A 15,291-nucleotide genomic window follows, 5' to 3' on the forward strand; every position below is an offset into this window, starting at 1 on the left:
GACAGTACACGTTCGAAACGAACGACTGAAAAACATACTTACAGAACGAAAAACTCAAGAACGAGGATGGGGTGATGGCGCCGGGAGACAACGACGACGACAACATCCAGAGCAGATATCAAACCTCAACTACCATGGATCCAAAAATGCAGCATATAGAAAGTAGCATGGCATATCAGGGTAGGAGGGAGGAAGGAGATGTCTGTAGAAACAAGAGAGATATACAATTGAAGGGAAAGACGTGTCACAGGGGAACAGGAAACAATTGAACTACATAGGGGACACATGAGAGTGAAACGACTATCGGAAGAAGAGACAGTAGGGGAATCACAACATCAGCGATAATGGAGAGACAACAGAATCATAACACAATGAGTTCCAAGAAGAAGTAGCAGATCTTGTCAACCAGGTCTGGATACATCCATAACATCTGGGCCTTGCCGTTGGAGAAAAGCGTCGGGAAGATTAAGCGAGCTATTTCCCCGAGTCACATGGTGCAGGGCTAACTCGTCGCTGGAGCCAAGGATTGAACCGTGAACCCTGTGGTCCAGAGTCAGGCACCCTGGCCGCTGCGCCACACCTCTTCCCTAAGTATAGCGTAAAAGGGTGCCTATCGTCACCACAATGTCAAGGAAAGTGACATTGTGGCGGCGACAGAAGCTTGTAAATATGCCCCTAAGATTTCTGCAAAACTAAACTAACATGATGCAAAATACGTCAGCTCTAAACGGATGTTGCGATGAAGCCGCCATCATTGTACACCGTACAATTGTACTGTAAGGGGACGTATTGCAACGGCTGTAGCCATTACGTCTGGGATTCTGTCGTACATTCTTGGAGTTGAGTGTGTTTTGCGAGCTATTACTTGCCTGCTTATTCAACATGTACTTCTACTATTGAGAAATCCAGCATTCTGATGAGGAAATAGCTTTGTGACTGTCGAAATGTTTTTTTTCCTGGTTTCACTTACAAACAGAGCACATCAAAAAAGGGATGAGCCACCGTTCTATGTGCTGTGTCATTAACCATTAAACCAATGCTTTGTACTGTGCAACGGGCATTTTTTATTTTGAATTTGTGCCGTTTTAAGAACACACTTTTGTTATGGTGTGGCTATTTCCACTTGAAGGTGCATATTGTATTTGTGCAGCTACCTGAATGCATCTAAATTATTGTTAGGTAATGTGTGCGGTGGAGCAAAGTGTGTTACGTGGAGCTGTCGCAACCTGTGCTAAATATATATTTGTGTCGGAACCAGCAACCACTTTATAGTTTTCACGTCGCAATGAATATATTGTGTAAGGCAGTCACAGGGCCGGCTTTAGGGCGGAGCGACCGGTGCCACCGCACCGGGTGCTGGCTTCCTGGGGGCAGTCAGGTCGGAAGAGGAGGTTCACTAATCTACAAGATGCAGAAAAGTTATTTTTAGAAATTGCTCAGACAGCAGCTTGGACTTTAAAGAACAAGGCTTTGTATGAATATCAAATATACAATACGTTTTCACTTAAAGCAATTTCTCACTATATACAATCATTAACAACGTGAGAAACCCACAACTTGTGAAGTAATCCATGTGTGACACACAGAACTGAAGGTGAGACAAAGGGTAACGATTGTTTCTGATCTTACACTGTGAAGTAGCCTCACATACATTGCACTGGAGAGAGAATGAGATGCCAGTAGCATGAAGGTGAGACGGGCCCCTCTTCTCTTTTGCAATAAATAAGAAGGCGGTGAAAGAAACGCTTTAATCCATCATTTAATGTCCGCCACCAGCAGTCGCTCTGGCCACACTGCCGCCCTCCACTTTGACACTCTCGACTGAGACCATAGACATCAGACTTGGTCCTGATCCAATAGGAACAGTTCAGCCGAAACTACCAAACCAGGCCACCTCTCAACAGCTGCACAAGCAGCTTCCAGCTGTGTTAGTCCAAATCATTTATGTAAAACCTGGGACTTCATTTACTAGGTTTTGACGCAGGGCCACGTCGCTGTGCTGCCCTGCATCAGAAGAACAGGGCAGGAAAGTGCCGAATCTATGAGCTGTGACGCATTCCTGTTCTCTGCCACCTGCGCTGGTGCACAATTGTCTGCCTTGCCCCAACGCAGGCACCCTTGCACCATGAAGGGTGCCTGCATTCCTTGCACCATGGTGCAAGGGTGCCTGCACATTGCGCTGCTTTACTCCACATCCACGAGGCCATGGAAGGCCACGCAAAGTGGCTTTGTGTGACCTCGTAGATATGGGTCTGCACTTTGCGCCACCGGTGCATCAAAAAAGTCATACACCAGTGGGCAAGGGACTTAAATAAGCGCCTTGATGTCTATGCACATTGAGAACTGGATGCACTTGATTTCACTTTCCAGCGCCTTGAGAACCTTACGAGTGATTAGCGGCGCTTTACAACTCCTGATTGATTGTTTGAGTGATTAACTCAGTGAGAGGATGCAGAAACACCACAGCTCCTCTACAAATACAGATAAATGGCACACATGTGCTTGACTGCTCCGCGCAAGGAGATCACTGGTCCAGCGTGAGCGCTTCTAGGCGCTTTGTGATAAATAGGTAGCCCTGGTGCACCACCTACGTCTCCATGTCACATCAGTCCAACAAACTGAGTTACCGCCTCCCAGGCTCCAAACACCACACCTCTGATTAAAACAAAATAATTACAGGGTGTACAACTCAGATCACAATCCATCGTCATCAGTAGGCAAACACCCAACAAACATGTGTTCAATTAAAGCTGTTGTGTCCACATGATGTGAAATAAGCATTGGCAAAGGTGGGTAAGTGAAGGTGAATACTGACACCAGAGGTCCTAGTAGTTGAAACCAGCGTTGGACTCCGAGGCCTGGGAAGGACTTTCTGATGAACCCTGCTCACCAGGACAGCTCGGTGTGATCCAACAGGCCACTGAGCAGAGCATCACTTTTAGTGGCTCTGATAAAGGTGTGGGTGCAGCAGAAAGGGGGGGGCATGATTTTTGCACCACTGCAGTAGGTTGGTGGCGGAATGGGACCACCAAGTGGGCTGCCCATGACGCCCCAGGGCCCCAGATCCATCAGTGGTCCGTGCCCCACAGAAGGAGTTGTCATCTGTGGCCCTGGGGTGTAGGTGCACCGGTGAGGTGACTGCCCCCCACCCCCAGAGCATGGCTTCCACACAGTTACAGCAAGAAATAATATACAGCTCATATGCGCACTGGATGTTGGGCAGCTCATATGTGCAATGGACGTTGGGCACTGGTAAATAGAGTGCAGAGAACCTTGTTTCAAAACCTACTGCCAAGGAGGCCTTTTACGTAAAAAACGCGCGCTGCGCTCCGACCAGCCTGCAGCTGAGCAGTTAGGATAACGACTACGCATTATGTGTCTGGAGTGAGGAGCCAGACCTACAACCACATGACAATGTTCAATTTCAAGAACCTTGGCAAGTCTTGAATGCTCCTGTGATGGACGGATAACACACTTCCCCAGGCCTGCCCTGCATGCTTGTTTCCTTATCAGCTACAGAAGCATTGGCAACAGCAAGCAGATCACACTTACCAGCATAACATGTCTTCCTCCAAGAGTTATTCTCTGCTCTTGTAACTAGAGTTCTGCCTTTTTCGTGATTTGTGTCTTTTGCCTCCTTTTCAACTACAAGCGACGGCTGATTTGGGTTTTGGGCGATGGCAGCAATAAGTCGGATTGCAGTAAAGAGCCTTCGACCCTTGTGGATTCCCATACTGGCGGTTGTTGCCTGAGCTGGGCTTTTCACATCTGGTTGAGAATGTCACTATGAAATGCCCCCTACATATGAGCAGCAGGGGTTCCAGTCCGAAGGCATGGGTTGCACACATTGACACAGGAGTCCTGTACACTAGTGCAGTGATAATTCCTGCTCCATTGCGAGGGTTGCACATAATGAGTAACCCTGGGTGGAGTTCACGGAGTTGCGCTACGCAAAACTCCGCGAAGTGGAATAAAAACTCTGCCACACTACGGGAGAGTGCGATAGGAAAATGCCTTTCGCTGTGATTTTCAGTGCCGGATGCTTGTCCGCACTGTGCAATCATCGCAAACGGCACCATGCACAGCGCAAGCGGGTACTGCTTTCCTTTCAGCAGCTTGAGTAGATTTTCACTCGATTGGCAGCTTTCTCAAGGCGAACAGGCAGTTTCTCAACGCCAGCGGTCGCAATCATACACTACCACTCGCAATAAGAAACCTGACCCCCACCACGTTGAGAAATCTTGCCGGGGGGGTTTATTTTCTACGCTCACGCTCGCCAACTTGATGTTGATGATCACGAACGAGGCAAAAATCTCGCCGGGAGGTGGATTTTCCTCGCTCACGCTCGCCAACTTAACGTTGATTAACGTGACCGAGAAAAAAAACTCCGCTACGCTACGCAGAGTTTTTTGGAACTCCGCAAGCTCCGCGTAACGCGGAAAACTATGCAAACTCCGCGAGCGGAGCGGAGTTCACCACCCAGGCTTAATAATGACCCATGAGTCCGTTTGTATTAGTACAGGAATGGGTCCTGCTTCCACAGCAGGGGTTGCACATGATGAATCATGAATCTGGTTGTATTAGTGCACTGTTGATGCCTGCTTCGCTGCAGGGGTTGCAAATGATGACCCATGAGTCCAGGCGCATTCGTGCAATTATGGGTTCTGATCTCTGTAGGGGTTGCGCTTGATGAATCATGAGTCTGGGTGTATTAGTGCACTAATGATTCCTGCTCCATAGAAGGCGGTGCACATGATGAAACATGAGTCTGGGTGTATTATTGCACTGATGATTTCTGCCCACAGCAGGGGTTGCACATGTTGAATCATGAGTCTGGGTGTATCAGTGCAGTGATGGTTCCTGCTTCCACAGCAGGGGTTGCACATGATGAATCATGAGTCTGGGTGTATCAGTGAAATAATAATTCAAGCTCCAACTCAGGGGTTGCACATGATGATCCATGAGTCTGGGTGCATTAGTACAGTGATGAGTCATGCTCTACTGCAGGGGTTGCACATGATGATCAATGAGTCTGGGTGCATTAGTACAGTGATGATTCCTGCTCTACTGCAGGGGTTGCACATGATGATCAATGAGACTGGGTGTATTAGTACAGTGATGGATCCTGCTTCCACTGCAGGGGTTGCACATGATGACCCATGAGTCTGGGTGCATTAGTAAAGAGATGGATCCTGCTTCAACCCCATGGGTTGGACATGATGACTAATGAGTCTGGGTCCATTAATGCAGCGATGGGACCTGCTTCCAGAGCAGGGGTTGCACATGATGACTCATGAGTCTGGGTGCATTAGTACAGTGATGATTCCTGCTCTACTGCAGGGGTTGCACATGATGATCAATGAGTCTGGGTGCATTAGTACAGTGATGGATCCTGCTTCCACAGCAGGGGTTGCACATGATGACCCATGAGTCTGGGTGCATTAGTACAGTGATGGATCCTGCTTCCACCCCAAGGGTTGGACATTATGACTAATGAGTTGGGGTGCTTTAGAGCACTGAATAGGTCCTGCCCCACAGCAGGGGTTGTATATGATGACCCATGACTGAGTGTCTTCATACAGTGTTGGGTTTTGCCCGCAGCATTGGTAGCTCACTTTGACACAGACATTGCACACATTAAAGCAGCAATGGTGTCTGAGCCCCGAACAGAGTTGAACACAGTTTGGGGAAGAGTCCTAGCACCACCACTTTTATAGTGACAAGTATTCTCCATCCAGCAGCGGTTTGCAGGCTGTCTATTACTTTCCCCTAGTATTGTGTGAGTACGGGGCAGTCCCACACTCTACGTATAAAATGAGCGTCTGGATGTCTGCATCTAGGGCAATGATTTGCACGCTCAGGGTATATTTTATGTATTACTATTGGGGTTAAATATGCCTGATGTATTTATGTTGTATTGTATGAGTTTGAACCTTGCAGTAGAGCTTATCTTTTTAACCACTTCATGGACTTTCCTCCATTCCTCCTCCGTTAACGGTTCATCCATTGCACTGTCCCATTTTGTGTGGATTGAGAGGGGACTTCTGGGGAGAGCCTCCCCCAGTGCTCTATAGATGTGTGAGACCAGTCAACAACCTCCCGCTAGGACTATTGTGATGGGTGGTTCCCGTGGGAATGCAGGCCATATTTCGCAGGCCACTGCGGAGGTGTTCACATATTGTAAGTACTAACCTGTGCCCAGCTCAAATGTGTTCTCTGCCTCCTCCCTCGTTATAAACCATTCATTGCATTATAGGCCCCCCATCATTTGACAACCTCCCTCTGTCCATTTATTATTTGCTATTGTTTGCCCTATCATTTTGAAGAGTTTTACAATCCATAGTGAAGTATCTGGGGCATAGGGTGCTCGCCAAACTTCTTTCTGTACCTCTGCTTCCCAGACTGCAACTATGTGCCTTATAATGTACGTGAGGGATTCTGGTACTCTGGAACCTAGCATAAGGATCTTGGAGAGGAGTCCCCCGTGTGTACCTGCCAACAGTCGTTTCTCCCAGTTAGCCTGTTCCTCCAACCAGTGTACCGCATGTTGGAGTTGTGTAGCTATATTATATACTTCTAATCGAGGTACCTCCATTACCCCAGCTCCCATTTTCTTTGCAAAGTATTTAGTTTTATTTGGTTCCTTTTGGTTCCCCGCAGCAGTTCTACTATCAGGCACTCTAATTGTGTGAAATACACATGAGGGACTCTGTGCAAGGAGTTCTGAAGAGCATATAGACATTGTGGTAGGATGACCATTTTTTCTGTGCCACTCTGCCCATCAGGGACAGTGGGAGCTCTTTCTAGAAAGTGACCGATCTTTTAATTCCCTCCACGTTCCTTCCTATGTTGTTATCTAGATATGCTGTATGTGGGTGTTAGTTTGATCCCCAAATATCTGACTTCATCTCGTACCCACTTCATCCCCACTCTAGGCAATTCAGCGTTTCTTCTCCCTACCAGATTCCCCACCGGGAACAGTTTGTATTTTCCAGGATTAAGGCGTAGGCCGGATAGCTCCCCGAACCTCTCAAGGGGTGTGAGAAGCACCGGTACTGCTTCTTCGGGCCGACGTAGGTATACCAGAGTATCGTCCGCTTACATGGAGACCACATGGTTTGTGTCTCCCACCTGAATTCACCATCTCTCCATTCTGTTTCTCTGGGTAACTGCCAAGGGTTTCATTGCAATGGGGAATAAGAGCGTGGATAGGGGGCACCCCTGATTGGGTACCTTTCCGTAATGTGAAGCTCTCCGATACTTCGCCCCGGAGTCACAGCCTAGCTGCTGGCTTGATGTATAATATTTACATCCATTGTATATATCGTCTTCCTAATCCCATCTTTTCAAGTACTGCCCAAATTTAGTTCCATTCTACTGAATTGAAAGCCTGTTGTATGTCCAGGAATGCCAGGGCGCAGCTCTCCTTTACTATACGTGGTGCATGCAACACATGTGCCAACCTATGCAGATTATATGTGGTATTCTGTTTAGGAATGAACCCAGCCTGGTCCGTGTGGATCAACTGGGGTATATAAGACAACAATCGGGATGCCAGGATCCCACCTAATATTTTATCATCCAAATTTAGTAGAGATATTGGTCTATAGGAGTTCGGAGAGAGGGTGGTTTTGTCCGGCTTGGGGATTATAGCCACCCCCTCCTCCAGGATAGTTTTGCGTAACTCCTTTTTGACTAGGGCTTTGTTAAATACATGCAATAGGCAATCAGCTAGTAGCAGAGCAAATTTCTGGTAGAGCTCCGCTGGGAGCCCGGTGCACCCCAGACATTTATCCGGCTTCAGTTTCTTGATAGCTGTGAGAATTTCGGGGCAGATTTACAAGAAAGTGACGTATCTGTAGAGATGCATCACTTTCCCTGTGCCACCATACAAAACCCTTGTGTCACTATGGATGCGCCGTATTTACAATACGGCGCACCATGGTGCAAGGATTGACAGATGCGTCAGAAATTCTGACGCATCTGTTGACGAAAAGTCACGCATTCCTGGAGTTGTGTTGCAAGCACGGCGCAACTCCAGCAATGCATGTTGCAGCCTATTCCCAATACACTGCGTCACTCCTTACGCCTGCTTCAAGCAGGTGTAAGGTTTTGATGCAGTGGCGTCCTAAAAGTCACGCAGTGAAATCTTGTAGATTTCACTGCATCACTTTTACGAGGCTTTCTTGCGTGGGAACACCTACCCTGCATACATTATACCTGACGCAGGTATAATGTCACGCAGGGCTTTACAACGTGACGCATCTCCCTAGATGTGTCACGTTGTAAATGGGCCGCAACATTTATGCCGCCGATGCGTCACAAAAGTGACGCAACGACAGTGCAAAAGTGACGCAAGGGGCTTGTAAATCTGCCCCTTCGTCTTTAGAAATTGGTGCTTCTAGGGCTTCTGCCCCTGCTTCCGCTAGAGTCGTGAGTACGGTGCTATATAGGAATTCCTGCAAAATGTGCGGCTGAATCTGAAGGTTATTCGTGCATGTTGTTTCTAAGTGAGTTGCAAATTCTTTCAGGATCGCCCCCTGTGTCTGTAGTATGACCCCGTTGCTATTTTGAAGTTACAAAATAGGTGTGTGTTCCCCCCAGTTCGAATCAATCTCACGAGAAGTGCATCTGACCTGTCTCCGTCCATGCGTAGCCTTTGTCTGTATGCAGTGTATGTGAATTATTCCAATCTAGACCAAGTTTCGAGTAATTCCCCACGGACACGAGTCCAATCAGTCATATGTGGTGCCGTTGTGTGTATGGTTCCTTCTAGTTTCTGCAGTTGGTTTTCTAGTGTGTTATATCTCTGATCAACTGCTGTTTCACCCCATATGTGGGCTTCATGCATACCCCTCATATAACCACCTTCATGGCTTCCCACTCTGTTGATCTGGTGGCTGTCAACCTCCAATTTTTGTCAAAATAATGCTGTAGGGCCTCTCATACTGTTGTCGCGTATGGTGGGTCTGTGAGTGCTTTGACTCTAAGCTGCCAGAACAGGATGGCTGGACGACCCTCTCTGCTCTTCAAGGTGAGAAGTAGCGGCGCGTGGTGAGATAAATAGCAAGGAAGAGAGGAAACTCCCTAAGTCACAGAGCAGAGCCCGGGCATAAGACAGCAGTGGACTATCTGACTAAATGTATTGGCGTCTGGTGTGTTGCATGAGAACACTCTTTTTGAGTGGGTTCTAGTCCTCCATTCATCTCTAAGCTGCATACCCTGTATTATCATTTTCAGAGACACTGACATGCGGGGTTTAGTGTTGTCTCTGGGGGTGTCCCCATCCAGTACCGCATCAATGACACAGATGAAATCTCCCATGAGGATAATCTCTGCACCTATATATGGGGTTGCCGCCTTCGGGATTGATGGGAAGAAATCAGGGCAGTCCGTATTAGAAGCATAAATGTTAATAATACATAGCTCTCTATCCTCCCATTTCCCATGCAAGATTGCATATCTCCCCTCAGGCTCCAGGACATGGTGCAGATGTTGAAAGGAGACCCGAAGCGCCACCCACACAAGGACCCCCCGCACAAAGCCTGAGTATGAGGTGGCATATAGCGTCCCTCTCCACTTTTTATGTAAACTAGAGATGGTCCCCCCCATATATGTGTCTCCTGTAATCCGGCTATTGCTATTCTGTACCATTTCAGAAATGCGTGCACTCTGCGACGTTTTTCCAGGCCTGCCATACCTCGAATGTTCCACTTAAGTATTTTCAGAACTTGTACATCCATATTTATCTTCGTCCCTGCCCTCTTCACCTACTTTTCCTTTCTGCGGATCTCTTTCCTTCAACCAGGTTTTACAGGTTACAAATGCACATTTTCCCCATGACCTAGCAAACTTCTCCATAACTGGTACAACGTGTGTAACTGAATTTTCCCTTTCCCCCCCACCCCTTGGGCAGTTGTGTGAGTTCCGCTGGTAGTAATACAACCAGTACAAAATTCAGCACATACCGCCCCATTCCACCCTTCACCCAACCCTTATGCAGTCTTATAGTCCATATCATAAGTGTCTGAGGTCCGGGCGCTGCTCCGGCCTTACATCGATCCCTATCTAATTGTGCATTTTTCAGTTGCTGTGCTAGAGAACTGGTTCCGTTGAGGTGCAAGACTACTCTCTAGCTCCATAGGCGGGTCTGAACTCTTGAGGGGGTATTGCTACCCCACGGTTGCCCATTTCTTCCCCTACTCTGGGTTTTTGTGTACATTATTATTCTCACCTATACTTTGCCCATATCGCTCTCAACATTATACATAGGCTATATGGTTTTAGGTTTAAACCTATAATAACTGATAAAACCCCACCAAAAGGAAAATAGCCATCACCGGTGTAAACATATAAACAGTGAAAAAACACCTTTGCAACCACAAACTAAGTGCCATTCAAAGAAAGGAAAAGATGAGTGAAAGAGACATTTTTATTTCTTCCCGAAGGGGCCAATAGAATGTAACTTTGTTATACAAGGTAGCATCAAGAAAGACTGGTCTAACATAATTCTGCTTGAGTTTTGTTGTTTAGGGATGTCACTAAAACATTGTCTTCTTCCTTCTGCCTTTTTCAGTTTTGTGGTCTTTGGTCTAAAGATGCAGTGTTTAGAAGCATGTTTTAGGTCTTATTTAGTCATTGTATAGACTGTAGAGAATCGGGAAATATCAAAATCATATTTGATATTTTGGCTACATTTGATTTCACTGATAGGTAAAATAGCTGGTTTCATAAGAATCTTTCCAAATGTGTACTATCACATTTACCCACAGACAGAGAATGGGTGAAATCCTTTGATCAGCCCCCTTTTCTAGTGAGTCAGTATTGATTGCAAGTGAATTGCCAAACACCCCAAGCTTTAAACATTCAAAGCAAGATGGAGTGACAGGTATGTGTGAAAAGAATGTTCTCACCAAGCATCTGAGATAGTGGTGAAAACATGACACTAGACGTTTGGTAAAAATGGAATGCAGTGTCACTTGGCATGCTGCTGAAAAAAGTTCCTCTCAAGTTCAACAAAGATTGGAGTGATATTTTTTGTATTTGCAGTAATTCAGCTACGTATGTGAAACAGTTGTATGATGGTCGGTCAAAATCGGTACCTGAGCTGAAGTGCCTCCCTGTAAGAGATCCTCGTCACTTGCTAGATGGTATGCTGAAAGCATCTTTCCAATCTTCAGAGTTAATGAAGAATGCTATTGAATTTGTAGTTCATTCTGGTGCAGTAAAAATGTATTTGGACCTCATATACCCTGTGCACATGCTATCTATACACATGTACTAGCAGTTCAAAAAGCAAGCAATAATTAAAATTAAAATTCCATAAACACCGGAAAAACACTGTTTCTGTTGTTTTTAATGGCGCGAAAATGTGTTAGCACTGTTTTTTTAAGGTATTGAAAAAACCCTATCAGAATTTACCAAAAATAGAAACTAAAAACAGGAAAGCCTAATTATACATATATAGCTCCTCACCAGCATGCGCTTGTTCATTAGTCACTTATCTGCACAACTCTTTCTTGGAGTTCTGGTTGCCCTCATTCATGTCCACTTCCTTGATCTCTGATATCAGTCTCTTGATCCTGAGATATCCCTTCTGATTCCGGTATCGTCTCCGTGTCTAACGCTTGCAATGTGCCGTCGTAAAGGACTTTGATCCAGCGTGGGCCGCCTGTTCTGTTCATCTGCTGGTGTCTTTTGTACTACCTGCATTCCTGTGTAGAAGTGTTAGACTTCGGTTTTCCAGTACAACCCGTGGATTAGGCTAGGCGTCTTCCCCCAGATCCCCTGGTGTCCAGCCATTCACTCGCCTCCCATGCTGAAAAGTAAAACAGCGTGCGACCCTTCTTCTCAACTGACAGTTTTGCTGGAAACATGAGGCTGTATTTTAGGTTCAGATCACAAAGTCTCTGCCTGACTGTAATGTAGGTTTTCCTCTTTTCCTGTACTCTTTGAGTATAGTCCGGGTATACGGAGATAGGGTGACCCTCGAAAAAGAACTGTCCTTTAGTGCGAGACACCTGCAGGAGAAGGTCTCTGTCTCTATAATTAAAAAGTTTTGTGATAATGGCCGGGGAGGATCTCCTGGTTTGGGCTGGGGTACCAATGCCCTGTGTGCTCTCACAATGCTAATAAACTTGGAGAATCTCTTGGGGGCTTTTCTTTGGTTATCCAATCTTCCAGGAATAGTTCAGTTGAGGGACCTTCCGCTTTTCGGGAAAACCAACAAATCTTAAGTTGTTCCGTCTCGATCTCCTTTCGGAGTCCTCCGCTCTCTCATCTAGTTTTATTACCTGCTTTTTGAGTTTGACCACCGTGGTACTAAGGGCCCGATTCACAGAACTAACTTAAGACAAAATCCTAAACTTACTATCATTTTTGTATTCACAGAAGGCACTTACTCATTTTGGTATTCACAGAAGGCACTTACTCATTTCGGTATTCACAGAAGTTAGGAGTCCTAACTTTAGGACTCCTAAATGCTTTCTGTGAATACCGAAAGTCTTAAAATTAGGATTTTTCTTAGTTAAGTAGTGGTAAAGTTAAGACTCCTAACTTTAGGACTCCTAAATGCCTTCTGTGAATACCGAAAGTCTTAAAATTAGGATTTTTCTTTATTTAGTAGTAGTAAAGTTAGGACTCCTAACTTTAGGACTCCTAAATGCCTTCTGTGAATACCAAAAGTCTTAAAATTAGGATTTCTCTTAGTTTAGTAGTAGTAAAGTTAGGACTCCTAACTTTAGGACTCCTAAATGCCTTCTGTGAATACCGAAAGTCTTAAAATTAGGATTTTTCTTTATTTAGTAGTAGTAAAGTTAGGAGTCCTAACTTTAGGACTCCTAAACTGAGAAAAATCCTAATTTTAAGACTTTCGGTATTCACAGAAGGCATTTAGGAGTCCTAAAGTTAGGAGTCCTAACTTTACTACTCCTAAACTGAGAAAAATCCTAACTTTAAGACTTTCAGTATTCACAGAAGGCATTTAGGAGTCCTAAAGTTAGGACTCCTAACTTCTGTGAATACCGAAATGAGTAAGTGCCTTCTGTGAATACCAAAATGAGTAAGTGCCTTCTGTGAATACCAAAATGGTAGTAAGTTTAGGATTTTGTCTTAAGTTAGTTCTGTGAATCGGGCCCTAAGACTTTTCATTTCCTTCTGTAGTGTGTCCACATTCTTTTTGGTGGTGGTAACCCTGTCTGAAACTTTCCTCAGGTCTCACGCAGCAGATTCACGTCTATGGCCACTGCGTTGATTCTGAGGACCATATCATCCCTCGTTGTTTGGATTGCTTGAATCTCGTCTGTCAGTGTGGGGGGGACCCTCAGTGCCCTTCTCATTTGGAGCCTTGCCACCATTTGTGTCCTCTTCTCTACATTCCGAACCATGTACCAGGGTCTGGGCATAGTTCGATATTTTGTTTGTCTGTGCCTTGAGTGCCTTGTTTTTCACCATGTTTGCCGCCGACTTCCCCTTTCAACCTTCACTTATCTTAGCGTGCGCTCTCTCTGTATGACCCTGAATGAGAGGTGTCTTCTCGTGCCCTCCTGTGGTCGACCTGCGAGACAGGCCCCTGGCTCCTCTGCCCTATTGTACTGCCGAGCTCTTGTTCTCTCTTTATATTCCCCCTTGTATTCCTTCTGTTGTTTTGTTTCTTGTGTTCAGGCCTGGCCGTGACACACGTGGAGCAGCCCCCCGCCACAATGCCTGCCTTGTCGATTTATCCGCTCCTAGGCGGTGACCCGGTCCATGTCCTGGCTGTCTCACTTGTGAGCCTCCCACTCACATAGGATATAGTTTATCCCCAGTGTTTGTGGGTCTGGTCTTCCACGTGTACTTCAGAGCATTTATTCTTGAGGCCATCCGGGGTCCCACGACGCAGCGGCCCAGCCCTGCCCTGCAGCATCTCCGCGGCGATTCAACCCAGCACGTGGCCCAGGGGCAAATTCTGTTGCGGACCCTCAATGTCCACTCACTGATGTCCCAGTGTATCCTTACTGTCGCTCTGTGGGATCTTGTGTGCTTCTCCCCGGTGGTGTAGGCCGGAGCATGGAGGGTCCCCTCCTACCTCCAGCAATGCGGGTTGTTCAGCAGCTCCCGGTTATCTTCCAGCACGTGGCCCTTGTTTCACCCTAAGATGCAGTTCAGGGCCTCCCCTCAGGCTCCGGTGCCCTCCCGGACTGTCGATCGGTTCCTTCCCCTCCGGGATGGCAAGGGAAGCCCGAGGCCTCTCCGACGTGTCCAGCCGCTACCACCGGGGGCGCGGCCTCCACCTCCTGTGCACTCACGGCTCCCAAGACTCCTCACCAGTGCTTGATGACCTCCCGGTTCGTCGTCCTCTCTACCTTTGGCTTTGTGGGGGGGGGAACCGCAGGATTCATGGGCTCCCCGGTCTCGCAGGCGGTTTAGCTCTTTGGTCCTACCCTGCCCAAAATGGTGCCGCTGCTCTCCGGGGACTTAGTCATTGCCCTAGCGCTCCCGGAGCACCTCTCGAGTCTGCGATCCTCTCTTTGGCTGGTTCGGGTCCGGTACAAATCCGGAGCACGGCTAGGGCTTATTTCAGGGGCAGGATGCTGCAAGATTCTTCCAATAGTCAGGCCGCCGCGAGGAGCTCAGAAAAACATGTCTAAGCGGCCATGTTGTTTAGCCACGTCCCGCACGATGACAAAGAGGGTTGTCGTGCATTTGTGCAATGATCATTCCTCCCTTCTACAGGTGTGGAACATGGTGGGTTTCTTTCAGCCCCACAGCAGGGGTTGCATACTATGAACGTGCCACAGTGACACATTAGTGCAGCGATGATTCTGGCTCCACTGCAGGGGTTACACTCCATGACCACGTCACAGTAATACATTAGAGCAAAAACTGTTCAGCCCCACAGCAGGGTTACACACGATGACCATGCTGCAGTGGTACATTAGAGCCTTAAGGGTTCTGGCCCACAACAGGGGTTGCACACGATGATCATGCCACAGAAGTGCATTAGTACAGCAATTGTTCCAGTCCCACAGCAGGAGTTGCACACGATGGCCATGCTACAGTGAGACATTAGTGCAGCAATGGGTCCAGTTCCACAGCAAGGGCTGCACATGGTGACCAAGCTATAGTGGTACATTACTGCAGCAATGGTTTTGGCGCCACTTATGTTGCACACAATGGACTGGAGTGGTCTGTTAGTGCACCAGCCCTACAGCAGAGGTTGAACAGGATGACAATACCACAGTGCCACATTAGAGCAGCAATGGCATCAGCCTCACAGCAGAGGTTGCACACAATGATCATGTTGCGGTTGTG

This window comes from Triturus cristatus, chromosome 9 (genome assembly GCF_964204655.1).
Source record: "Triturus cristatus chromosome 9, aTriCri1.1, whole genome shotgun sequence".
NCBI lineage: Eukaryota > Metazoa > Chordata > Amphibia > Caudata > Salamandridae > Triturus > Triturus cristatus.